At 45.8% G+C, this 27,554-nt stretch overlaps 1 protein-coding gene across 11 annotated transcripts in view; it reads left to right on the top strand.

The window, feature by feature from the left end:
• RFX8 (regulatory factor X8) overlaps positions 1-27,554 on the top strand; it is a 69,513-nt gene that overhangs the window by 7,868 nt on the left and 34,091 nt on the right. For 7 of the 11 annotated variants that reach the window (XM_073791025.1, XM_073791017.1, XM_073791020.1 and 4 more), the window contains exons 3-4: positions 8,741-8,802; positions 10,267-10,355. The exons of 1 other annotated variant lie outside the window; for it this stretch is intronic. The gene's annotated coding sequence lies outside the window, so the exon portion shown is untranslated. The remainder of the gene's footprint in view (positions 1-8,740; positions 8,803-10,266; positions 10,356-27,554) is intronic. 3 more of the 11 variants (XM_073791021.1, XM_073791023.1, XM_073791022.1) reach the window with 2 other exon arrangements.

A 27,554-nucleotide genomic window follows, 5' to 3' on the forward strand; every position in this document is an offset into this window, starting at 1 on the left:
TGAGCAGCTGCTATGTGCTGGCACTGTTTTAGGTGCTGAGTGTACAACAGTGAACAGAACAGAGAAAAATTCCTGCCTTTACTACTTTTATTATATTATAGTTGAGGGAGATAAAGAAGATAAAGTATATAGTCTCTTAGGTGGTATAAATGCTAAATGGAGCAGAAGGAGGAAAGGACCGTGTGTGTGGTTTGTTTTTTTTTTTTTGGTTTTTGGTTTTTTTTGCGGTACGCAGGCCTCTCACTGTTGTGGCCTCTCCCGTTGCGGAGCACAGGCTCCGGACGCGCAGGCTCAGCGGCCATGGCTCACGGGCCCAGCCGCTCCGCGGCATGTGGGATCTTCCCAGACCGGGGCACAAACCCGCGTCCCCTGCATCGGCAGGCGGACTCTCAACCACTGCGCCACCAGGGAAGCCCCGTGTGTGTGTTTTAGGGGAGGACTTGTAATCTGAGGGAAGGCAAACAGGGAAGGCCTCCCTGAGAAGTAACATTTGAGTCCAGATTTCCAAAAGGTGAGGCAGTGAGTATGGGGCTATATGAGCAAAGAGCAGTGCAGACAGAGCCAGCGCAGAGGCCCTGAGGCAGGAGGGGCTCAAGTAGCAAGGGGGCTGCCGTGGCTGGAGGGCAGAGACCAGGGAGACACGACTCAGGGAGGTGGGAGGAGCCCAGGCAGGGAGTGGACAGGGATGCAGCAGCGGATGTCGTGAGAAGGGGTCAAAATCTGGGTGTATTTGGAAGACAGAGCCAATAGGATTTGCTGATGGAAAGAATTAATAGAATCACGGGGCTTAATTGTTATTAAATTAACAATAATAACTTTCAATCGTATATTGTATCCTATTTATTTTCAATCCGGTTTTCAGGAATAGACAGACATCCACTCAAAACAAATTAAAAGGAGAATTTTTTTAAAGGGATATCTCATTTAATCCAACTGCAAGAAGTTGGACTGGGCCTCATAGAATTTAGTCCAGTACTACCCAATAAAAATGTAATAGGAGCTATAGATAGAATTTTAAATATTCTAGATCCTCATTTTAAAAGTTTTTTTAGGGTAAAATTAATTTTTTATAACTTTTAAATTCAACCCAAAATATTCAAAATACTGTCGTTCAACATGGAATCAGTATTTAAAAATGAACGCGTTGCTTTTTGCATTCTCTTCTTCGTGCTAGATCTCAAAACTCCGACACGTCATTTCACATGTACAGCCCGTCTCAGTTCACATGTACAGCCCGTCTCAGTTCACATGTACAGCCCGTCTCAGTTCACATGTACAGCCCGTCTCAGTTTGGACCAGCCACATTTCAAGTGCTCAGTGGCCACGTGTGGATGGTGGGTCCCCTCTGAGACAGCCCATGACTAGGTTACGTCACCAGGCATCTCCTCTCTCTCCCTCTGGTGTATCCGTATGTAAACCACTGGGACGCTGCTTCTCCGCACTGGGCTGCTCCCAGCCCCTTCCCAGAAGCCAGCTTCTGCCACCACTTCACAGCTTCCCAAGGTGGCTACTTGTCCTGTGATTCCCGTGATGCTGTCCGTGACCACCTGCCCCAGGGTCCCACACTGTAATGGTCTTTAGGTGAGAGAGGCCCGCAGGGAGGACAGCGGGTGGGAGGAAGCAGTTGGCATCTTTGAGGCTTTGTCTTGTGTCACAGCCGTCAGCAGAGGCTGGTAGCATTAGAAGTCAAGGAACAAACCAGGAGTGATTACGGTGGAGGGTCCCACAGCCGGTTACAGTGCTTGGGCAGCAAATCTGGTCTCCTTCGTTACAGGTCAGTCCTCTTTCCACCTGCTGTTCCCTCACAAATATCCTGGACTTCCAAGAGAACTTGGAGGTCACTGGTCCAACTCCACATCCAATGCAAGAGCCCTTCAAAAGCACCTCTGGATGGGAGCTTTTATGAGAACAAAATGCCCTCTGGGCAGAGACAGCCATGGGGGCTTGGAGCTGGGAGGGGGCAATGCGTTTCTGCAGCGAGGAAGCTGCTCTTCCTCTGGGCAGACGCGGTCCCTCCCCAGGATCCATGCTTGGCAAGCAGAGCACAGGCGGATGGAAAGCCACCCGACTCCTGGCCTGGGGACAGCTCACAGCCTGCAGGATCAGACCCCTGCAGGGGCCACCTGGCCGGTGCTGAAATGACCTGGGGGACAAGCCTGCTCACGGCCGCAGAGATGCCAGTTTAACCTCTCGCTCCCATCTTTCCTCCCTTCCTTCTTGCTCCCGCTTTCTCGGTGGTCCTCAGTGGACAGAATGGAATCGGTTCATGACATGCTCTTACCTTTGATCCACTCACAGCCTGATTCCCTCTGGTTCTTTCGTTCTTTTTTTTTTTGGCGGTACGCGGGCCTCTCACTGTCGTGGCCTCTCCAGTTGCGGAGCACAGGCTCCGGACGCGCAGGCTCAGCGGCCATGGCTCACGGGCCCAGCCGCTCCGCGGCATGTGGGATCTTCCCGGACCGGGGCACGAACCCGTGTCCCCTGCATCGGCAGGCGGACTCTCAACCACTGCGCCACCAGGGAAGCCCTCTTTCGTTCTTTTTTAACAATGTTATAAGCATCTGTGAACCCACCGCCCTGTATGAACCATATGGCCAGATCCCTGTATCCATCTCCCTGCCTTCCCCGCTGGTGGGAACCGTCAACCCCTTCATCGTTATCTTTGCTTTTTAAAAAGAGTTTTAGTGCATTTGTATGTCTTTCTGTTTTTCTTTTTTTTGACCTTTGACCCCCTTCACCCATTTTGACCACCCCCATCCCCTACCTCTGGCAACCATCAATCTGTTCTCTGTTTCAGTGAGATTGGTGGTTTTGTTTTACTGTTGTTTTCTACATTGCATATATAAGCAAGATCATACCATCTTTGGCTTTCTCTGTCTGACTTATTTTATATAATGTATTTCTTTTAAAAGCCCATTTTTTATTTTTGTGGCTTAACTTTTTAAAAAGGAGGGTCATGTTATATGTCATCTTTTGGGACTTGTTCCACTTATTATTATATCAAGATTCCTCTACATTCATTGACTGTTGTGTAGTAGTTCAGTTTACCTACCTTCTCTCCCTTTGATGAGCATTTGGGTCCTTTCCCAATTTTGCCGTCGTGAACATTCACATGTGTATCTCCTGCTATGCACGTGGAGATGTTCTCTTGGGCGTGTGTGTCCAGGGCTGAACTTGCAGGCTGACGGGCTGTGTGACTATGACGTCTGGGGATGGGACCAGATCGTTTTCTGAAATGATGGCTTCCGTCGCCCTCCCACCGACATTTCTGTAGATTCCAATGATGTTTCCAAAACACTGACATTTTTAGACCCATTTCTCTAGCCGCAGTCGTCATCCCTGAAACACAGTCATTGGTGGAAGCTCTGCACTTTGGATAATCATAAAATAAGGAGTAGAATCTTCTAATACGGCAGCTGCTCAAATATTGGAAAGAATTGTTTAAACCTTCGTGTCTTCCCTTCTTCATTGAATACTCTTCGGTCCCAGATTTTTACTTCCCTGACTACTTGTTTCGTTTTGACTTCAATTTATTGGTGTTTCTCTTCAAAGGTAGGTTCCCCAAGGGTACAACCCAGTGTCTCAGGAGGGCTCAGAAGACGGGGCTTTTATTTTTCTTTTTTAACTTTTTGGGCTACTGTTCGCTTTCATGCTTCCATGCCACTCTGCTGGTTTCATTTTAAGCTTGTGATCCAAAAAAAGAAAAAAAAACCCTTCGGTATTTTTTTCACACGAATTAAAAGTAAGCTAGCCCTCCCAAAACTGCTTTATAAACTGTAAAGCACTCCATGTAGATACAATATGTTGTCCTTGTTATCAGACTGTGGTCACTATGCCCGTGACCGTGGGAACCCAAGAGCAGCTGTTCCCTTATTCCGAGTTGCAGCTTCTTAGTGCCGACCTGCCGTGTCTTCTAGACTCACAGTCATCCCGTCGTCTCAGCCTGCTGAAGCTCACACGTGGGAATAGCACATCTCTTATCCCTCCTTCAATAAATCAAAAGCAATGTGGACACGTGCAAGGTGTTAGGCTCCGGAGCTCGCTGGGTGTCTCTGGAAGGTTTTCCAACCAGCCAGGAATTCCCCCGGCTGTCTTATCGCTCAGCCCACATTTGGTCCTTTCTTCACTAGGCACATTGGGGTACTTCCTCCAGGGCTTTGCTAGTCTGGGTATCCTGGCACTAAGCCGTTTCCTTATCTGGCGGCCTTATCAGATGGGAGTGGGGTGACGAGCTTGACATGTCTTGGTTCTAGATGATCTCTGCTTCCTTTTTTAAGAAATCAAAGGCTCCTTTTCAAAATCTCTCTCAGATTTTCTTCTAAGTGGTTTCCCCTCAAGGGCAGTCCTACTGCAGGGTCTTCTGAAAAAAGAGTTAAAAAGAGCCTCCGGTGCGTGACCACGGGCATTTGTCTAGCATTTTTTTTTTTTTTTTTTTTTTGCGGTACGCGGGCCTCTCACTGTTGTGGCCTCTCCCGTTGCAGAGCACAGGCTCCGGACGCGCAGGCTCAGCAGCCATGGCTCACGGGCCCAGCCGCTCCGCGGCATGTGGGATCCTCCTGGACCGGGGCACAAACCTGTGCCTCCTGTATCGGCAGGCGGACTCTCAACCACTGCGCTACCAGGGAAGCCCTGTCTAGCATTTTTGATCTTCCTACTTCCCTTCGAATCCATCCCCCAAGACACTGAGGTCCTGGCTTTCAATTCTCATTGGGAATTTGCCCGAAGAATGAGTCAGTTCAGTGGTGCTGGTCTTGGAAAGGGACCCTGAGCTGCTGAATCTGTGACTCGGTGGAGAAGGGAGAGGAAGGGGAAAAGGATGTGATCCCAAAGCTTGTTTACAAGAGAAACAGCAAAATACCTACTTCTCATTTCCTGCCTCCCCCCTGGGATTGGGGTTGATTCCAGACTCCACACCAAGTTCCTGTGCAGATGTTGGGGTGTTTCTTGCTCTGCTCAGCAGTCCCGGGTGTACGACAGGTCATCTCACTCCCAGTGCAAGTGATGACTTATGTGGATGAGGAAATTTCCCAAAGGCTGACTTCCTTTTTTTAAAGTAACATTTCCTGATGTTTTTCTGATTATGAGAGAACACATTCCCTTTATAGAAAATGTGGGAATTCGAGAGAAGGGTATAAAAGAAGAAGAAGATAAATGCCAGCTACGGCCTCACTGTCCAGAGATGCAAGCACGTGTGTGGTTTATTTGCAGGCCCCCGACACACTCACATACACGTGCCAGCAGGAGCGGGGAGTGATCACAGAGGCCTCTCTGTTTCCCACGTCCCTTCGGTCCTGCCCACGCGGTGGTGCTTCCTCCCTCCTGAAGGAGCATCTGAGCAGGCAGCCTGGCCTCTCTAGAACTCCTTGGGTGACACAAAGCCCCATTGTCCTTCTAGTTCACCAAACAGTATCCGTCTGACGCTTCGAATGTCCAGCCCCACATAACGTCCAAACTCTGAGCTGGGTTTGACGTGGAATCGCTTCCGCAGTCCTCCAGCGAGGTTTCTCGCCAGCAGAGAACTAGTTGCGGGGGTCTTCTCTTCCTCCCTCCCATTCTTCTACCACCTTGCTGGGTGTTGGTTGGACCCCGTGGGAGGGGAAGGTTAAGAGTGGCTGCAAAGTTTCTACTGTACAGCTTCACACTTTGGGAGGCCAGGCAGACCCTTGTCTCCTGGTGCCTTTGTTGACTTCTGCAGGGCAGCCCTTGGGAATGTCCTAGAATGCATCCCTGGCCTTGGTGAATGACTCTGAAGCCTGACTGCCCATCCTGGGGGGCCTTGCTGGGCAGAGTCCGGGCTCTCCCACCTGTCAGCTCTTTATCACGGGTGACCAGTGTCTGGCCATCGAAACTTCTCAGCCACTCTTGGCCTGAACAGGCTGTGGGTGTGCTGAGCCAGGGCAGCAGCCGTGCCCCTCTGCCTTCCCCCCAAGGCCACTGGCTGGCCAGCCGTCTCTCATCCATCCAGAGTCCTCTGCCCAAGCCAGACACTGACTGCGAGGGCCTCACGATCAGCCCTTCAGGCAAATCTGTGAACCCCCTTCCCCTGGGCCCCAGGTGACTGGACCATCCCATCCTGCACACCCTTCATAGGTCAGGGAGTGGTCTTGCTGCAAGAAACCCCCTTACACATCCTCCGTTTCCTCCTCTGTCTGTCTCATGGTGGGTGATCTGAGTCGAGGACTTTTTAGAGTTTTATAACCAAATTTTAGCTGAAAGCCTGAAGGTGCAAGTCCCCTGGCAGGGCGTGTCTCACAGTTCACCTTGCTGTCTGTCTCTGTCTTCACGCCCCAGCCTCTTGTGTAGACACCACAAGGATGGATGGATTGAAAGATCAATGTGTGGATGGATGGATGGACATGTGGATGGTCAAACAGGTGGCTGGACAGACAGACAGGTAGCCCTAAGCCTAGAATCACACTAACTAGTTTATAATCCTGGGCAAGTTATTTAACTTTTTTGTGCCTCAACTTCGTCATCCGTAAAACGAGAATATTCATAATGTTAATAACAGTACCTCCTTCATAAGAGGCTTTTCAGAAATTAACGCGAAAAACACACGCAGAGAGAATTGGACAGTGCTGGCACGGAGAAAGCAGCCAAGGGCCCTTAACTTTCATAATTACGTACATGCATATTAGAATGTCATAAACATTTTCACATTAAACTATTTCTAAATGCGTGGTGTAGAATGGCTATGAAATATTTTTTTGGCTGTTCCAGAATCCATTTAACCATTTTCCTTATTGGAAATTTATGAAGTTTATAATTTTTCTCTATTCTGAGGAACATGAGTCTCCACCTGTATCTGGTAATTTCCCTCCGAGAGAGTCTAGACAATTGTAAGCCCACGTGCTAGTTCTTGATATTCTTACCCTAATCTGTAATATCCTTGACCTAGGGAACTTGTTGGGTAAGAACTCCATTTAGCTGCGTTTCAACTTGCATTCATTGTATGGTTAGGGAGGGTGAGTCCTTTGACATGTGTTTTGGTTATGTGTATCCTTCAAGTATGTACATTATTATCCGATCACTTTCTCTTGGGGTGTTAGTGTTTTTCCTGTTGATTTATGTGAGCTCTATATACTAGGTAGATACTTTTTTTTTTTTTTTTACTTATTACATCTTTTGGAAATAATCGTCTCAGTTGCTTTTTAAATTTTGACTGTGGTGTTCCCGATTATAAAGTGAAATCACAGGATAGCCTGGGGTTGGAAATACTCAGTAAAATAAGCCGTGTGGATTACCGTCCTGCCAGGCAACTAGGAGTTTGTTTCTGCTTCTCCCTCCACAACAGCAGATGATACGCCAGGGCCTTGAATCTGAGCCTGCTGCGTGCTCGAGGATAATCCTTCTCGGTAGCACTTATTTTACAGCTAGACCTAGAGGGAAGGTTTTAAGCGATGTTCTCAAGAGAAGATGAAGTGGTCAATCTGCGGTTGAAAGTAGGAACTTCTGGCTCCGAATGCTGCCTTTAGACGTGGCTGACGTTTTCTTTTAACTCCTGTTGTCACTTGTTTTCGTCGTACGTTCTGGTTCTCCTTCCCTGAAGGAGCCTCGGTTTGGCCTCGTGACCTCGATGTGCCAAGACCTGCCTCTCCGTCCCTAACTGGTGCCTTCCCACCTGGGCTTGGGCGGCTTCCTGGAGGAAGAGGTGGGGCCTGGCACCAGCCAAGAGAAACGCTTCAAGACACTGTCAAATCCTGCTGCTTTTGGAAGCTAAGAATAAACAAAGGAGGCTGGCAGAAGCGGAGGCTGTGTGACTACAGAGCAAATTGTAGAAAATCACAGAAATCATTACATGACAGCTTGGCACATCCTGCCTTCCTGCTTTGTATTTTGTAATTTTACCACAGTCCAGGATTTCCCTTTTCAACAGACATCCACTTGGATACCATGCTTGTCATGGACCTGTGAACGACCTGTAAACCTGTAAAAAAAAACACAGACTTCTGTTTTTTTAAAATGTAATTGGTCATAGACATCATATCAGTGCTGTCTAACAAAACGCACATCAGAAAGATGGTGGGGTTTGGGACTTCCGTGGCGGTCCAGTGGTTAAGACTCCGCGCTCCCAATGGAGGGGGCACGGGTTCGATCCCTGGTCGGGGAACTAAGATCCTGCATGCCGCATGGCACGGCCGAAAAAAAAAAAGATAAGATAACGGAGAGATGAAACGTTGAGTCCAGAAGTACCTCTGTTATTCAATATTTAACAGCATTTGCTAACAAAGCCTTTAAAATGAAAAAATTAGGTAAACAAATGAATAATAAAAAGTGAAAATGCCAATCACATTGGAAAAAGAAACTAGTAAAATCATGGCACACTCACATGCTGGACTATTTTGCAGTGTTCATATTGATACTTCCCTGTTTTCAGAGGATTTTTAATGACAAGGGGAAGTGTTTATGGTACAAGCTGGAGGGAAGAAAGTGGAAAGCAGAGCTGCAGGCGTGCTAATTGTGCGGTGCTGGTATTTCCTATGTAGACCACAGAATCCGTGTGCATAGTGCGGCTTCGGAAAAAGATGGGAGTGAACCACATTGAGGTCTACACGGCAGTATCCCTCTGAGTGGCGTGTTTCCTTCTTTATACTTGTCCGACTTTTCCAAATTTCAGTTACATATATTTTCTTAACGATCGGAAAAGAGGGAATACAGTTTAAACGTGGCAAGAGACGAAGCTGGAAGTTCTATTTCTAAATTTTCAAATTGCAGCTTTAAATCTGGCTTATTCTTTTAGCTCGTGCACTTGGTTTTCCCTGATCTTGGCACCCGGAGGTGGGGCACAAGAGGAGGCGCCAGGTAGGTTGATCATTTTTGTTTTATTATTTTTTTCAATAACACTTATCTCTTAAAAGTTCACATGTGCATAATAGGAAACCAAAAAACAAAAGAAGCAAAACACAAAGTCATCCATAATCACAAGCAGTTGGTTTGTTTTATTGTAAATGTTAAAAACACACATTTTGAAAAAAATCACAAAATGGGTGACCAGAGAAATGCAAAACTAAACAAACGATAAATATCACCTCTTACCAAAGAGTTCCTACAATTATATGAAATTCCCAGTGCCTGCTATAATTCAGGTGATGCCAGAACCAAGTATGAGTCTCTACCTTCTTGAGAGATTTGGTTAAAATACAAAAGTCACAGTGTATTTTTCTGTTTCTGATACTTCCAACGTTTAGACATGTAAATGTCTAACTGTTGAAATAGTTAAGCAACTATATCCCTAGAACAATAAAACTGTTTTAATTACTCCTTGAACTAAAATTTCTAAGCATTCATCTAATTCGCATATTTGGATTCTATTCTGGAGACAGAAGGTACCTGGGTGGTATTTTTAACTTGGAAGGAAATTCCAGTGTTATCGGGTGCATCCTGTTATAATTGTCACTCAGTTATCATTGTTATTTGTTGTTTGTTTTAAATCAAGAAAAATCAGGAGAAATCAGTGAAATCAGGAAATCAGTAAGAAGGGATGGAAACCAAACTAGGGAAGGAGCCTGCCACCCTTGAAGGAGTGGAAGGCATGGAAGAGTTTGCCAAGCTAAACACTGGGCAACAGTTAATTTGAAAAAACTGTGTTGGGCTGCTAGGAGCCCATACGAGCTGCTGCCTTTCCCCAGCTCAGCAGAGGAGGAACCAGCCTTCCTACTGGGGGTCTGAGAACCTGAGTCCATTCAGCAGAGGGGACACTGGCATCGGTCCACCTCCCTTTGAGAAAGTCAATGGCGGAGGCAACCGGAGGCTTTCCCTGTGGCATCTCTTTAAGATTCGAGTGTCGTAAGTCGGGAAAGCAGAGGAGAACATCTGCAAGCCCGTTTCAAAGTTGATGCGTGTGAAATAGTATGAAATTGTCCACCTGACAGAGCTTGGTCAGGCCGTATGACTGGTTAGCTCTTCCTAATAAATGGAGTCAGTGATGAAACCCAGAGAAGAACTCTGGGGCTTCCCTGGTAGCGCCGTGGTAGAGAGTCCGCCTGCCGATGCAGGGGACGTGGGTTCGTGCCCCGGTCCGGGAAGATCCCACATGCTGCGGAGCGGCTGGGCCCGTGAGCCATGGCCGCTGAGCCTGCGCGTCCGGAGCCTGTGCTCCGCAACGGGAGAGGCCCCGGCAGTGAGAGGCCCGCATACTGCAAAAAAAAAAAAAAAAAAAAAAAAAACAACAAAAAACCTCTGTCTTCCTTGGCTAGTCTGTTCTGTGTCTTCTCTAAAGCACGCCAGTGGTTTGACATCATCTTGAAGACAACCTTTATTTTTCAGGTATCATTAACGACGGGATCCGTTATCAAGAAAAGTTCTTTCTTCTATGCCCAGTACTGCTGCCTTCTGGGTAAAAAAAGATATCACAGGTTAGTACCTGTCATTTAGGTCACAGCCTGATCCGTACTAGGACCGTTCGTACTTTGAACCTAACTGGCTTTTCGGCTGTGGTGCCATTCATCCTTCTTAAGGATGGAAGCACACACATCACACGACCATGCCTCTGACACGGGCCACATCGTTGGCCAGAGAAATGCACATCGCGTTCACTTCCTCGGATACTGTTCATTTTCATCCTCATCTCAGTGGCCAAAGCCGTTTTGCACAAAGTCTTTGTCCTTCTCCATCCCTCTGTCAAATATGACAGAATGAGCCACTTCCTGCGCGAAACTTCCTCTAGCCCTCAGGACTCTGCGTCATCCAGTTCCTTCCCCAGAATGAGCCCTTCTTGGTCTCCTTACCGCTCCCCGCCCCCCGAGGCCATGCATCTCCCTGAGATCCAACCCTTCATAATCCATGATGCTCTTCCCACACTTCGGCCCCAGGACACCTCATCCCTTTCTGTCTTCCACCTGCCGCTCCGTCCGCGGATGACTCCTTCTAAATCACTCTCCCACCTCCTAGGCTTTTCTGTCTGGCTGTCTACTGGACATTTCCATCCAGAAGACTCACTGGTACCTCACACTGAGGATGCAGAAATTTAACTTCATCCTCTCCCTCCAATCAGTTCCGCCTCTTGACGTCCCTATTTCCATCTGCGATCCCAATAGATACAACCTGTGCAGGGCGTCACCCGAAAGCCATCGCTGACTCCCTCGGGTCACGAGTCCTGTTCATTCTTCCCTTTCGGGTCTCCTGACCACTCTTTATGGTTACTGATGTTTCCTTGAAGCCCTGGTCATCTCATAATAATCAGGATTATTTCCGTGGATCCCACGTGACCTCCCTCTCCTCAGCCTCACCTCTCTGTAAACACAGCCGTGAGTAAAGCAACTACACTCCGGTAAAAATTAATTTAGGAAATTAGAAATTAGAAATTAGGAAACACTCCCATTTATCATTGCAACAAAAAGAATAAAATACCTGGGAATAAACCTACCCAAAGAGACAAAAGACCTGTATGCAGAAAACTGTAAGACACTGATGAAAGAAATTAAAGATGATACAAATAGATGGAGACATATACCATGTTCTTGGATTGGAAGAATCAACATTGTGAAAATGACTCTGCTACCCAAAGCAATCTATAGATTCAATGCAATCCCTATCAAACTACCACTGGCATTTTTCACAGAACTAGAACAAAAAATTTTGCAATTTGTATGGAAACACAAAAGACCCCGAATAGCCAAAGCAATCTTGAGAACGAAAGAAGGAACTGGAGGAATCAGGCTCCCAGACTTCAGACTATACTACAAAGCTACAGTTATCAAAACGGTATGGTACTGGCACAAAAACAGAAAGATAGATCAATGGAACAGGATAGAAAGCCCAGAGATAAACCCACGCACATATGGTCACCTTATCTTTGACAAAGGAGGCAGAAATGTACCGTGGAGAAAGGACAGCCTATTCAATAAGTGGTGCTGGGAAAACTGGACAGCTACATGTAAAAGTATGAAGTTAGATCACTCCCTAACACCATACACAAAAATAAGCTCTAAATGGATTAAAGACCTAAATGTAAGGCCAGAAACTATCAAACTCTTAGAGGAAAACATAGGCAGAACACTCTATGACATAAATCACAGCAAGATTCTTTCTGACCCACCTCCTAGAGTAATGGAAATAAAAACAAGAGCAAACAAATGGGACCTAATGAAACTTAAAAGCTTTTGCGCAGCAAAGGAAACCATAAAGAAGACCAAAAGACAACCCTCAGAATGGCAGAAAATATTTGCAAATGAAGCAACTGACAAAGGATTGATCTCCAAAATTTATAAGCAGCTCATGCAGCTTAATAACAAAAAAACAAACAACCCAATCCAAAAATGGGCAGAAGACCTAAATAGACATTTCTCCAAAGAAGATATACAGACTGCCAACAAACACATGAAAGAATGCTCAACATCACTAATCATGAGAGAAATGCAAATCAAAACTACAATGAGATATCATCTCACACCAGTCAGAATGGCTATCATCAAAAAATCTAGAAACAATAAATGCTGGAGAGGGTGTGGAGAAAAGGGAACCCTCTTACACTGTTGGTGGGAATGTAAATTGATACAGCCACTGTGGAGAACAGTATGGAGGTTCCTTAAAAAGCTACAAATAGAACTACCATATGACCCAGCAATCCCACTACTGGGCATATACCCTGAGAAAACCATAATTCAAAAAGAGTCATGTACCAAAATGTTCATTGCAGCTCTATTTACAATAGCCCAGAGATGGAAACAACCTAAGTGTCCATCATCGGATGAATGGATAAAGAAGATGTGGCACATATATACAATGGAATATTACTCAGCCGTAAAAAGAGACGAAATTGAGCTATTTGTAATGAGGTGGATAGACCTAGAGTCTGTCATACAGAGTGAAGTAAGTCAGAAAGAGAGAGACAAATACCGTATGCTAACACATATATATGGAATTTAAAAAAAAAAAAAAATGTCATGAAAAACCTAGGGGTGAAACAGGAATAAAGACACAGACTTACTAGAGAATGGACTTGAGGCTATGGGGAGGGGGAAGTGTAAACGGTGACAAAGCGATAAAGAGGCATGGACATATATACACTACCAAACGTAAGGTAGATAGGTAGTGGGAAGCAGCCGCATAGCACAGGGAGATCAGCTCGGTGCTTTGTGACCGCCTGGAGGGGTGGGATAGGGAGGGTGGGAGGGAGGGAGACGCAAGCGGGAAGAGATATGGGAATATATGTATATATATAACTGATTCATTTTGTTGTGAAGCTGAAACTAACATACCATTGTAAAGCAATTATACTCCAATAAAGATGTTAAAAGAAAAAAAAAAAAAACAAAACAAAAAAAAAAAAATAAGCTTTAACTCTGAAAAAAAAAAAATTAAATTAAAAGTATAATAATAAATAAATAAATGGAAGGAGTAAGAAAATAATGGATAATCTTGATTTGGCAAAACTTAAAACTTCTTTATCTTAAATAATTACAGGGAAATTCCATGTGTCTATGGGCCACATTCTTAGATATAATTTAACAAATGTAATACTTAATAGCAAAATATTCATGTTAATTCATATGAAGGCTGAGAACCCAGCAGGACCAAAACCAAAAAGAGATATTTAAAAAAGAGAAATATGAATTCTGAAACATATCAAGAAACCTTAATACCTTAAGGAATTCTATGAAAACTGTCTTTGTAACACTACTCATTAATATAAATACAAACCCCTAAATTTCAAAAGAAGTAAATAAATAAACACAACTGTGAGACTAACCTCCCCACAATTCTGCATTTTCTTTGTCTCTTCCTTGCTCAGAAACACTCAGGAGCTTGCTCTTACCTCCTGCGTGAAGCCTACGCACCCCCCTTTCCCAGACTGGTGTCCGCCCCCCAGATCCTTCCTACTGCACTTTATCCGACCCTGTTGCCAGTTTCTCCCCCATATAAACTGCCGGTTTCAGCCATACTCACTTTTCTCTGAAAATGTCAAATGCGGTTCTGTCTTTGCTCCTATCATCCTGTCCTTGCATGATGTCATTCCTTCTTCTCTCTGTCTCAGTGGACCTTCCTGAATCCTGTCCCTTCCCTGGGACATACCTCAGGGACCACCTGCTCCAGGGAACCGTCCTCAGCAGCCCCAGCTCTAGGGAAGACCCCCTCCTCCAGTGCCCCACGCCGCTCACTGGCTGTCGACACAGCCAGCGTTGCCTCTTAATTCATACATTGTTCATGGAGGCTTCATGTGGCATAAATAGAGGACCACATATCCAAGCAGCCAGGGTCAGTTTTACCTTTACTTCTAGCCCAGCATAAGGATTAAGAGGGCCCTTCACTCTCCGAAGGGTTCTAGTGTGGACAAGAAACTGCAACGAATTATATGATCACCTTTTGTATGAGGTACCCTGTGTTGTAAGGCAGCGGCCAAGGGGGAGCCACGGGGAACCACCAGTATGGGTAAGACGCGGACCCGTCTCTCTGATGGCTTCATAGAGGAACTAAGTGTACATTTCGCTTGATAGCAAGTATAACGTGATGGGTGTCGGAAGTGTACACAAGGTCCCGCGAGAACTCAGAGATGGAGAGCGCACGCCTTGGGCCAGGGGATCAGAGGGGCCCGGGAGAGAGGCGTGCTTTGAAGGAAGCTGTGAAGGACAGAGCATTGACGGGTGGAGAAGGAGGCGGGAGGGAGAGGATGTCCAGGCTCAGGGAGGGAGGTGAGCATACACAGAGGTGTGACGGCCGTGCAGGATGCGGAGATAGGGTGGAGCAACAGCCTGGGGAAGGGACTTGAAATCGATGCTGGGGGCAGGGAGTCTGTAAGCCTTTGGGGTCGTCCTCTGGGAAACAGGGTGGTGTCATCATGGGAAGCTCTGCGAGGCCAGGAACCATGGAGCTTGTTTTATCCCCAACATTGCCTGGAAACACAGTGTCGGCCCTGAAAAAGCTGTTGAAGAATGAGAAACTTGGAATTAAGGTTTAAAGAGACTAGACTGGAAGGAGAGAGTGACAGCGGCCAGGAAATGGTCCTCAGTTGTCGTGATGAGCGCCTGGACCAAAAAGGAGGCAGAGCTGCAGGACCCTTCGGAGGCAGGGTCTTCGGATGGTTGAGCCCGTGTCCACAGACGGTGGCAGGGATGACTCAGGCCAGCCCATCCCACCAAAACCTCGAACTCAACCTCGAGTCGAGTCCTTATTACCTGCTTCCCACCAGCTCCCCTCTTACATCTCTTATTCAGCCCTTAGTCACAAAGATGGAAAAATGAGAGCAGCAAATATAGAGAAGTTAGGGAAGGGAGCCGGAAGGATGAGAGATGTGTTTCAGTCATAGTCGGACCTTTCTTTGCGCAAAGGGGATCTGTCACTTGCTGATGTGTGTGTGTCTTTGTTTGCCCAGAGCACCCAGCAGGTGGTGTGGAGAGCCCTGCATGTGCCCCCCCCACCCCACACACACACAAGGAAAACAACCAACAGGGCAAGAACTGTGCAGGGGTGAGAGGCCATCAGTGTCCTGAGGCCTCTGCATTGATGTCACAGAGAAGGGGGCTGGAGCTGGTCTTTGTGGGGAAAAAATAGGCTTTACCCTCATCGAGGAAGAGGAGGGCTTCACGGGACAAAGGTCAGAACAAGGATGACATGGGCTTATTCTGGAGATCAGCCCAGCAGGTGCTTTTAATGTCCTGTGCTCCTCACGTGTCTGATAATAGATAAACTCTAAAGTCTTGGCCAATTAAGAGATTTTTTTTAAAGCATTAAGGTTTTTTTATTTTGGAATTTTATTTTATTATTTTTTTATACAGCAGGTCCTTATTAGTCATCAGTTCTATACATATCAGTGTATACATGTCAATCCCAATCTCCCAATTCATCCCACCACCACCACCCCGCCGCTTTCCTTGGTGTCCATACGTTTGTTCTCTACATCTGTGTCTCAATTTCTGCCCTGCAAACCGGTTCATCTGTACCATTTTTCTAGGTTCCACATACATGCATTAATATACAATATTTGTTTTTCTCTTTCTGACTTACTTCACTCTGTGTGACAGTCTCTAGGTCCATCCACGTCTCTACAAATGACCCAATTTCGTTGTATATATGTACCACGTCTTCTTTATCCATTCGTCTGTCCATGGGCATTTAGGTTGCTTCCATGACCTGGCTATTGTAAATAGTGCTGCAGTGAACACTGGGGTGCATGTGTCTTTTACAATTACGGTTTTCTCCGGATTTATGCCCAGTAGTGGGATTGCTGCGTCACATGGTAATTCTATTTTTAGTTTTTTTTTTTTTTTTTAACATCTTTATTGGGGTATAATTGCTTTGCAATGGTGTGTTAGTTTCTGCTTTATAACAAAGTGAATCAGTCATACATAAACATATTTTCCCATATGTCTTCCCTGTTGCGTCTCCCTCCCTCCCACCCTCCCCATCCCACCCCTCCAGGCTGTCACAAAGCACCGAGCCAATATCCCTGTGCCATGCGGCTGCTTCCCACTAGCTGTCTACCTTACTGCGTTTGTTACTGTGTATATGCCCATGACTCTCTCTCGCCCTGTCACAGCTCACCCTTCTCCCTCCCCATAACCTCAAGTCCGTTCTCTAAGAGGTCTGCGTCTTTATTCCTGCTTTACCCCTAGGTTCTTCATGACATTTTTTTCTTAAATTCCATATATATGTGTTAGCATACGGTATTTGTCTTTTTCTTTCTGACTTACTTCACTCTGTATGACAGACTCTAGGTCTATCCACCTCATTACAAATAGCTCAATTTCGTTTCTTTTTATGGCTGAGTAATATTCCATTGTATATATGTGCCACATCTTCTTTATCCATTCATCCGATGATGGGCACTTAGGTTGTTTCCATCTCCGGGCTATTGTAAATAGAGCTGCAATGAACATTTTGGTACATGACTCTTTTTGAATTTTGGTTTTCTCAGGGTATATGCCCAGTAGTGGGATTGCTGGGTCATATGGTAGTTCTATTTGTAGTTTTTTAAGGAACCTCCATACTGTTCTCCATAGTGGCTGAACCAATTCACATTCCCACCAGCAGTGCAAGAGTGTTCCCTTTTCTCCACACCCTCTCCAGCATTTGTTGTTTGTAGATTCTTTGATGGTGCCCATTCTAACTGGTGTGAGGTGATACCTCATTGTAGTTTTGATTTGCATTTCTCTAATAATTAGTGATGTTGAGCATCTTTTCTTGTGTTTTTTGGTCATCTGTATGTCTTCTTTGGCGAAACGTCTATTTAGGTCTTCTGCCCATTTTTGGATTGGCTTGTTTGTTTTTTTGATATTGAGCTCCATGAGCTGCTTGTAAATTTTGGAGATTAATCCTTTGTCAGTTGCTTCCTTTGCAAATATTTTCTCCCATTCTGAGGGTTGTCTTTTCATCTTGTTTATGGTTTCCTTTGCTGTGCAGAAGCTTTGAAGTTTCATTAGGTCCCATTTGTTTATTTTTGTTTTTATTTCCATTACTCGAGGAGGTGGGTCAAAAAAGATCTTGCTGTGATTTATGTCGAAGAGTGTTCTTCCTATGTTTTCCTCTAAGAGCTTTATAGTGTCCAGTCTTACATTTAGGTCTCTAATCCATTTTGAGTTTATTTTTGTGTATGGTGTTAGGGAGTGTTCTAATTTCATTCTTTTACATGTAGCTGTCCAGTTTTCCCAGCACCACTTATTGAAGAGACTGTCTTTTCTCCATTATATATCCTTGCCTCCTTTGTCATAGATGACTTGACCATAGGTGCGTGGGTTTATCTCTGGGCTTTCTGTCCTGTTCCATTGATCTATATTTCTGGTTTTGTGCCAGCACCATATTGTCTTGATTACTGTAGCTTAAAAAGCATTAAGGTTTAAGGGTAAGTTTCTTACCGACACCATGTTTTAAGAAATACAACATGTATATTTTGAAGGCAGAATATAATAAATGTTAATACTGTTGTTAATCTATGAACTGTGCTGGTGAAACTGTTTTCTATTTTATTATATGACGTCTTTTACATTAGGACCTGTGTGACCTTTTAAAAATTAGGTCTGAAAATAAAAACTTCATCTCTCTGCTTTCCAGGTAATGAAACCTATATCTCTCATCCATTCATTTATCTGTTCATTCAACAAATATTTAAGTTCCTACACTAAGTCAGGCCCTGTTCTAGCCACTGGTGATGAAGCAGTAAGCAAGATAAACAAGGCCTTCCCACTGATCAGGTTTATTTATTTTTTTAATTATTATTTTTTTTGCCCCAGCTTTTTTTTTTTTTGTGGCCGTGCCACGTGGCATGCAAGATCTCAGTTCCCTGACGAGGGATCGAACCCAAGCCCCCTGCAGTGGAAGCATGGAGTCCTAACCACTGGACTGCCAGGGAATTCCCCCTCTGGTCAGTTTTAGTTGGGGAGAAAGACAGTCAAAAAGGAACGATAGTGAGATTGATCTGAAGACCATAAAATGCAGTCATGGGAGGCCTCCCTGGGAAGATGCCTTTGTAGCAGAAATGTGAAAAAAGCAAGTGGCCAAGTGAAGATCTGGGCGACCAGCATTCCGGGAGGGGAAAGGGCAGGTGCAGAGGGCCTGGGGCAGGGATGAGTGCAAAAAAGAGCGAGGAAGTCTGAGGGTGGAGGTTGGCATGAACAGGAGAGTGGGCGGAGGGGGATCTGAAAACACAGGCAGGGCCCACACGTCTTGGGAAGGAGGCAGGATGTTATTCCGAGTGTGATGTGAGCCGCTGGGGAGACTCAGGCTGGGCAGTGAAGCAGGCTGATTGGCATGTCAAGTGGAGATCCTCTGGCAGCTGTGCTAATTCTGGGCTGTAGGAGGAGATGGAAGAGGAGGGGGAGGGGCCTGTGAGGAGGCTTAGCAGCAGCCCTGGCAGAAATGCCCACTGAGACTTGTCACTGGAATTCCTTTCGTTCTCTGAAAGAGGCAGCAGAATACCAAGCAACACTACACGTGGACAGGAGCAGAGACTCTAGAACAGACTCCCCAGCTCCACCTCTAGAAAGCTGTGTGATCTTAGGCAAGTCACTCAACCTCTCTGTGTCTCAGATTCCTCACCCATTAACAAGGATACTAATATCTACGTCACAGGGCTGTTGTGAAGATTAAATGAATTAATACAAGGAAAATGCTTAAAACAGTACCTGGCACATGGTAAACATTTAATAAGACTCTTCAGCATATTGCCCTTGGCTTTGATGTATTTATTTTAATATATCTGCATGATTTTTTCATAGTGTTATGTGTGTTATTTTTATTTTGGCTCTTGTGTTTTTCGATCCTATCATTCCCACTTGGTTCTGTTGTGTAACTTCTGTTTCCTTGCAGAGGTTTTCTATTTTTTTAATCTGTTTCAAAAGAATTCATAATTATTTGGAACACTATTATAATGACTGTGTGAAAATCTTTGTCGCATAATTCCAACATCTGGTTCATCTCAGTGTTAGCGTCAGTAGATTGTCTTTTCTGATGCAAATTGTGATTTACCTAACTCAGTATTATGGGTGGTTTCCTTCCTCCCTCCCTCCCTTCCCTCCTTCCTTCCTTCCTTCCTTTCTTTCTTTTTTTATTGAGGTATAATTGATATACAACGTAATATTAGCTTCAGGTGTACAACATAATGATTAGATATTTGTGTATATTGCAAAATGATCACCACATTAAGTCTAGCTATCATCTGTCACCACACATAGTGACAGAATTTTTTCTGGTCATGGTAACTTTTAAGATCTACTCTGTTAGCAAATTTCAAATATATGACATAGTATTAGTAACTGTAATCATCCTGCTATACATAACGTTCCCAGGACTTACTTATTTTATACCTGGAAGTTTGTACCTTTTGTCTCCCTTCACCCCTTTTGCCCACCCTCCAGCACCACCAGCCCCTCCATCCCTGGCAGCCACTGTACCTGTGAGCTTGGTTTTTGCTTTGCTCTTCTTTTTAGATTCCACGTGCAAGTGAGATCATACAATATTTGTCTTCTTCTGTCTGGCTTATTTCACTTAGCATACTGCCCTCAGGGTCCATCCATGTTGTCCCAAATGGCAAGATTTCATTCTTTTTTATGGCTGAATATCATTCCACTGTGTATATATACCATAATTGGCTTTATTCGTTCACCTGTCAGTGGACACGTAGGTCTTTTTCATATCTCGGCTGGTGTAAATAATGCTGCAGTGATCATGGAGGTACATGTATCTTTGCAAGTTAGTGCTTTTGTTTTCTTCAGATAAATCCCCAGGAGTGGGATTGGTGGATCATATGGTGTTTTTACATTCCCGCCAGCAGTGCACAAGGGCTCCCTTTTCTCCACACCCTCTCCAGCAGTTGTTCTCTCCTGTCTTCTTTTTTTTTTTTAACATCTTTATTGGAGTATAATTGCTTTACAATGGTGTGTTAGTTTCTGCTTTATATCAAAGTGAATCAGTTATATATATACATATGTTCCCATATCTCTTCCCTCTTGCGTCTCCTGTCTTCTTGATGACGGCCATTCTAACAGGTGTGAGGTGATACCTCACTGTGAAGGAAGTGATGTGCATTTCCCTGATGATCAGTGATGTTGAGCACCTTTTCATGTACTTGTCGGCCATCTGCATGTCTTCGTTGCAAAAACGTCTGTTCAGATATTCTGCCCATTTTTAATTGGATTGTTTGGTGTTTGCTGTTGAGTTGTATGAGCTCTTTCTATTTTGGATATTAACCCCTTATCAGAGATATGATTTGCAAATATTTTCTCCAGTTCCATAGGTTGACTTTTCACTTTGTTGATGGTTTCCTTTACTGTGCACAAGGTTTTTAGTTTGATGTAATCCCACTTCTTTGTTGCTTTTACTTTTGGGGTCAGATTTCAAAAAATTCGTCACCAGGATCTATGTCAAGGAGCTTACCACCTATGTTTGCTCCTAGAAGTTCTTCTAGGCTTAGGTCTTACATTCAGCTCTAATTCATTTTGAGTTAATTTTGTGTATGGTGTAAGAGAGTGATCTAATTCATTCTTTTGCATGTGTCTGTTCAGTCTTCCCGGTGCCATTATTGAAGAGACTGTCCTTTCCCCGTTGTATATTCTTAGCTCCTTTGTCGTAAGTTAATTGACCATATATGTGTGGGTTTATTTCTGGGCTCTGTATTCTGTTCCACTGATCTTTGTATTTTAGGGGTGATTTTCTGTCGTATCCTGGGCATTTGGGTTATGTCAGGAGACTTGACCCTGTTTAAACCTTCTCCTTTAGCAGGCAGGCACTGATTTAGGCGTAGCATATAGGATCTGGTCTGCTTTTGTGGGCTCTGGTTCCAGTGACAGTTCAGTTTTCTGATCATGCTGTTCTGATCTGTTTCACTCTTCTGGGACTGCCGGGGCTTGTGCTCAGTTACCTGCTGGGCCACCTGCAGGGGCTGAACCCACCTCCATGGGCCACCTTCTCTGGGGAGCTGGGAGAGCCAGAGTGCTGGGCCTGCATCCCCTTATGCCACCTGGTGTAGGGCAGGGAGACACCAGTCTCTGCTGGTATTACCCCTGTGGGTAAACCGCCTGCCCTGCTGAGCTCCAAGTGTGGACTGGGCGTTGAACTGGCGAGGGGCTTCAATACTGTCCCTACATCAGTGTCCCGGGGGTGGTAACGGGTGGTCAGCCCACCAGCACTTTAGAGCTGCCGCTGTGGGCATTTGGGGTGGCCAGCTCCTGCTGTCTCTGTCAGGCTTCCCTCTCCTGGTCCTCTTGGGATTCAGGTCTGTGCCTGTTGACAGTTCTGGGTTCCAGGTCCCTCCTGTGTGCAGTCCAGATACACATGGGCGATCGAAACAAAACAGCGAACTCATCACGTGGTTGCTTCTCCAGTCCTGTGCTCCCAGGCCGTCCACCATCTTCCTTCCAGCTTTCAGAGCCCTTTCCTCACGGGCGATTGAATCATCTCCAGGGTATCGGTTTGGATTCGAGGGCAGGAGCCAGGAAAAGTGAATCTACAGCCTGTTCCCTGGACATGATTCAAGCTGCTCCAGAAACTTTTTGAAAAAGACCATATATACTTTATAAATCAATGTTAATGGTGAATGAAATGCTTACTTATATGTTTGTTCCTCATCAATTAAAATATGACGATGGGGGACTTGCCTGGCGGTCCAGTGGTTAAGACTCCATGCTGCCAATGCATGGGGCGAGGGTTCGATCCCGGGTCGGGGAATTAAGATCCCACATGCCGAGCGGCCAAAAAAAAAAAAAAAAAGTATGAAGTAGAAATCTATAGTCCAGAGATCCACTTTAAGAATGAGACACTGGTTCATTGCAGCTCTATTTACAATAGCCAGGACATGGAAGCAGCCTAAGTGCCCATCAACAGGTGAATGGATAAAGAAGATGTGGCACATATATACAATGGGATATTACTCAGCCATAAAAAGAAACGGAATTGAGTTATTTGCAGTGAGGTGGATGGACCTAGAGTCTGTCATACAGAGTGAAGTAAGTCAGAAAGAGAAAAACAAATACCGTATGCTAACACATATATATATGGAATCTAAAAAAAAAAAAAAAGGTTCTGAAGAACCTAGGGGCAGGACAGGAATAAAGACACAGACGTAGAGAATGGACTTGAGGACATGGGGAGGGGGAAGGGTAAGCTGGGACGAAGTGAGAGAGTGGCATGGACATATATACGCTACCAAATGTAAAACAGATAGCTAGTGGGAAGCAGGCACATAGCACAGGGAGATCAGCTCAGTGCTTTGTGACCACCTAGAGGGGTGGGATATGGAGGGTGGGAGGGAGACATGAGAGGGAGGAGATATGGGGATATATGTATGTGTATAGCTGATTCACTTTGTTATAAAGCAGAAACTAACACACCATTGTAAAGCAATTATACTTCAATAAAGATGTTAAAGAAGAAAAGAATGAGACACCGTAACACAACACTGTAAATCAACTATACTCCAATAAAACTTTTTTTAAAAAAGATGATGGAGCCTTTGGATTGGGACAGAATGGTGTAGACACATTTCTTTCTGCTTCTCCCTGCTCAGCACAACTGTAAACCCTGGAAATAACGCAAGAAGCAACCAGAGGAAAACTCTGAAAGGTGGTAAGAAGAAAGTGAGCAGGTTGGGAACCCCAGGGCTACACACAGCACAGAGGTATCCCGCAACCCCCGACACTAGACCCAGTGTTTCCCACCACCACCACCCCCAGCCGAGCAAGAAAAAGCATCCCAGACAGACTCATTCTTCTAACAATACCAGGCAAGGGGAAGCGCTAGGGAGATTCCCACCAAATACAAACAGCCAGAGGAAACACTCTCCTTCCTCGCTGGGTCTGAGACATCCCTTTTCCACCAGGAGATACTGGGAATGCGAGCCCACCTGTCAGGGGAGGCCCAGCTACAGCAAGCAGCCTGGTCCAGGAAACCTCTTTGTCCCCCCAGCCCACCCAAGAAGCAGCCAAGGAGTCCAGCTGACGGAATCCCTCCGCTACAGAGGGAAATCCCTGCCCTGCCTGAGAAAAGCTCTCCAGTCCCTCAGGCCACGCCAACAGGGAGCTCTCAGCCCCGGCTAAGACTGACTACAGAGATGCACTGAGGATACACAGAGCAGAAGGGAAAGAGAGGCACTGTCTGGAGGGATCCACGTGCAGCCTTTCTCCTGCTCTCGCCCTCCCCCGAGGGCTCCCACAGAGCACAGCCCTCTGTGCAGGAAAAACACAGCAACACGCGTGTGACGTTTCAGCTCAGGGAAGCCCATCGGAGGCTGTACACGCAGAGGCTTTACTAAGGGCTGGTCCCATAGCACCTTCTTCCTAGCATGTGCCAAAACCACCAAGAACGTTCACTCAGCCTCAACTACACTGTGTGCAGAAACAGTCCAGGCGCAGTGAACCCCTCTTACTTGTTCCTTGTTGACTGGAAACACTCCAGGAGCCCAGTTCTCAGACGCCAGCCGAGGGCAAGTCTGGCAAGCAGGCCTCTCTGAGGATAGCCGTCTCAGGCCTGCTGTGTTCTGTCTTCTCTGCACAAGTACGTGACCTTGTGAATAAGCTAAGAAAACACCAAATTGTGCTTTTTTTTTTCTGTGGTACGCAGGCCTCTCACTGTTGTGGCCTCTCCCGTTGCGGAGCACAGGCTCCGGATGCGCAGGCTCAGCGGCCATGGCTCACGGGCCCAGCCGCTCTGCGGCACGTGGGATCCTCCCGGACCGGGGCACGAACCCGTGTCCCCTGCATCGGCAGGCGGACTTTCAGCCACTGCGCCACCAGGGAAGCCCTGTGCTCTTTATTTTTATTGAAGTATAGTTGATTTACAATGTTGTGTTAATTTCTGCTGTACAGCGGAGTGATTCAGTTATACATACATATATATATGTTCTTTTTTAATATATATTCTTTTCCATTGTGGTTTATCACAGGATATTGAAGAGTCCCCTGTGCTATACATTAGGACCTTGTTGTTTATCCATCCTATGTATACTCGTTTGCATCTGCTAAGCCCAAACTCCCAGTCCATCGCTCCCCCACCCCACCCACCTTGGCAACCACAAGTCTGTTCTCTATGTCTGTGAGTCTGTTTCTGTTTCATAGATAAGTTCATTTGTGTTATATTTTAGATTCCACATATAAGTAATATCATATGATATTTGTCTTTCTCTCTCTGACTTACTTCACTTAGTATGATCATCTCTAGTTCCGTCCATGTTGCTGCAAATGGCATGATTTCGTTCTTTTTTATGGTTGAGTAGTATTCCATTATGCATATGTACCACATCTTCTCTATCCATTCATCTGTTGGTGGACATTTAGGTTGTTTCCCTGTCTTGGCTATTGTGAACAGTGCTGCTATGAACATAGGGATGCATGTCTCTTTTTGAATTAGAGTTTCGTCTGGATATATGCCCAAGAGTGGGATTGCTGGATCAGATGGCAACTCTATTTTTAGCTTTTTGAGGAACCTCCATACTATTTTCCATAGGGGCTGCACTAACTTACATTCCCACCAACAGTGTGGGAGGGGCCCCTTTTCTCCACACCCTCTCCAGCATTTGTTATTTGTAGACTTTTTGATGATGGTCGTTCTGACCGGTGTAAGGGGATGCCTCACTGCAGTTTTGATTTGCATTACTCTGATGGTTAGCAACGTGAAGCATCTTTTCACGTGCCCGTTGGCCGTGTGCATGTCTTCCTTGGAGAAATGTCTATTTAGTTCTTCACCCGTTTTTCGATTGGGTTGTTGGCTTTGTTGTTGTTAGGTTGTACGGGTTGTTTGTGTATTTTGGAGATTAAGCCCTTGTTGGTCGCATCATTTGCAAATATTTTCTCCCATTCCATAGGTCATCTTGTTCATTGTTTACGGTTTCCTTTGCTGCAAATTGCACTCTTTAAAAGGGTGAATTGCATGATGTCTGAATTATCTCTCGATGAAGCTGTTCTTTAAAAAAAATCCCAGCAAGGTTTTTTTGTAGACATAGATGGCTTGTTCTAAAAGTTACATGGAAAGGCAAGGCCCTAAAATAGTTCAGACAACCTTGACAAAAAAGAGTCAAGTGGGAGAAGACACTACCTGATATTAAGGCTCACTCTGCAGCTATGGTAATCAAGACAGTGTGGTTTGGTGGAGGCACAGACACAGAACAGGGACAGAGTAGAGAATCAGAAATAGACCCGCTCAAATATGCTCACATGATTTTTCACAAAGGTGCAAGAGTAATTCAGTGGAATAGGACTAGCTTTTCAACAAACGGTGCAGGAACAACTAGACGTCCATGTGCAAAAAGTGAACTTCACAACTGATATAAAAATTAACTCAGGATGGATCATACACTTACATTTAAAACATAAAAATATTGGGCTTCCCTGGTGGCGCAGTGGTTGAGAGTCTGCCTGCCGATGCAGGGGACGCAGGTTCGTGCCCCGGTCCGGGAAGATCCCACGTGCCGCGGAGCGGCTGGGCCCGTGAGCCATGGCCGCTGAGCCTGCGCGTCCGGAGCCTGTGCTCCGCAACGGGAGAGGCCACAGCAGTGAGAGGCCCACGTACCGTGAAAAAGAAACAAACCTGTACACAGATGTTCATAGCAGCTTTCTTCGTAATAAGCAAAAACTGGAATCAGCCCTGATGTCCTTCACTGGGGGACTTTAAACAAAGGATGGTACGGCCACACCGTGAAATACTGTGCAGCAGCGAAGGGAGCAAACTGGTGATACAACCGCTCGGATGAATCCCCAGGGAATTACACGGAGTGAAAAAACTGTCTCAAAAGGTTCCATACTGTATGGTTCCATTTATAAAACATTTTGAAATGACAAAATTTTCTTTTATTGAAGTATAGTTGATTTACAGTGTTGTGTTAGTTTCAGGTGTGAGCAAAGTGACTCAGTTACACATGTACGTATATATGTGTCATATCCCTTCCCATTGTGGTGTATCACAGGATACTGGATACAGTCCCCTGTGCTCTACAGTAGGACCTTGTTGTTTATCCATCCTATATGTACTAGTTTGCATCTGCTAAGCCCACACTCCCAATCCAGGCCTCCCTTGCCCCCTTCCCCCTGGGCAACCACAAGTCTGTTCTCTACGTCTGTGAGTCTGTTTCCGTTTCTTAGATAGGTTCATTTGTGTCATAAGTGATATATGGTATTTGTGAAATGACCACGTTTTTGAAATGAAGGACAGTTTCCTGGTCGCCAGGAGTTAGGGACCTGGGGGTGAGGGAGCAAGAGATGGGTGTGGTTACAGAGGGGCAGCCCCAGGGACCCTCGTGATGACACGGATGTTCTGTGTCTCGTCTGTGGTATTGAACGCACGAATCTCCATAGGTGATAACATTGTGTCGAACATACGCAAAAAGGAGTTGAAGTGAAACTGGGGAAATTCGAGTAAGATCGGTGAATCTGTATCAGTGTCAAAAGCCAGACTGTGACCTTGTACTGTAGATGGGCAAAATGTTGCCGTCGGGGGAGATGGGGCAGAGGGTAAAAGGGAGCTCTCTCAATCATCTCTCACCGCTGCTACCTCGATTACAAATATGCATCAAGCCTGACCCTGCAGTCCAGGAAGACACGGGACCGCGGGTCCCCTGAAGTAGCTGGTCTTCCCCTGCCCCTGTCTTCTGCTCGCACCCAGTCCCCCTTCCCGCAGAGTCGGGCTCATTCCTGTGTCCCAGAGTGCCCTCCTCACTCTGGCCTGGGTAGGGGTGGGACAGGCAGCACAGCTGTTCACGTGGCACCCTAACCAGGGCCCGCCCTGCTGCACACCTGGGAGCAGGCAGCCCCACGGGCAGGTAGCTGTGTCTGCCCAGGGCATACGCTCAGGGCCGGCTTCTGAGAGCACGAGCTCGCCAGTGTTTAGATCCCAGATGAACATTTCCCTTGTTCCCCAGAGTGATGGCCCCAGTGAGGCAGGCATTTCTCCACGGGTGCAGCCACTGAAGTCTGATTTACTTTCCTGATAATGTTTGCCTAAGGGAGGAGTAGGCATCTGAATTTTTCAAGGGCATCTTGTCTGCTCTTTTTTTTTTTTTCTCGACCGCGTGTTAAGGAAAGAAATGGAGCCACTGATGAGGGCATCAGCATAGAGATTTGGCCAGGAGCCAGGGATGGTGGCTTTAAGGGACTCTGGGGTCTGCTTTCTCATCACCGCCACCACCAGATGCTGCAAAA

Source organism: Tursiops truncatus, chromosome 14 (genome assembly GCF_011762595.2).
Source record: "Tursiops truncatus isolate mTurTru1 chromosome 14, mTurTru1.mat.Y, whole genome shotgun sequence".
NCBI lineage: Eukaryota > Metazoa > Chordata > Mammalia > Artiodactyla > Delphinidae > Tursiops > Tursiops truncatus.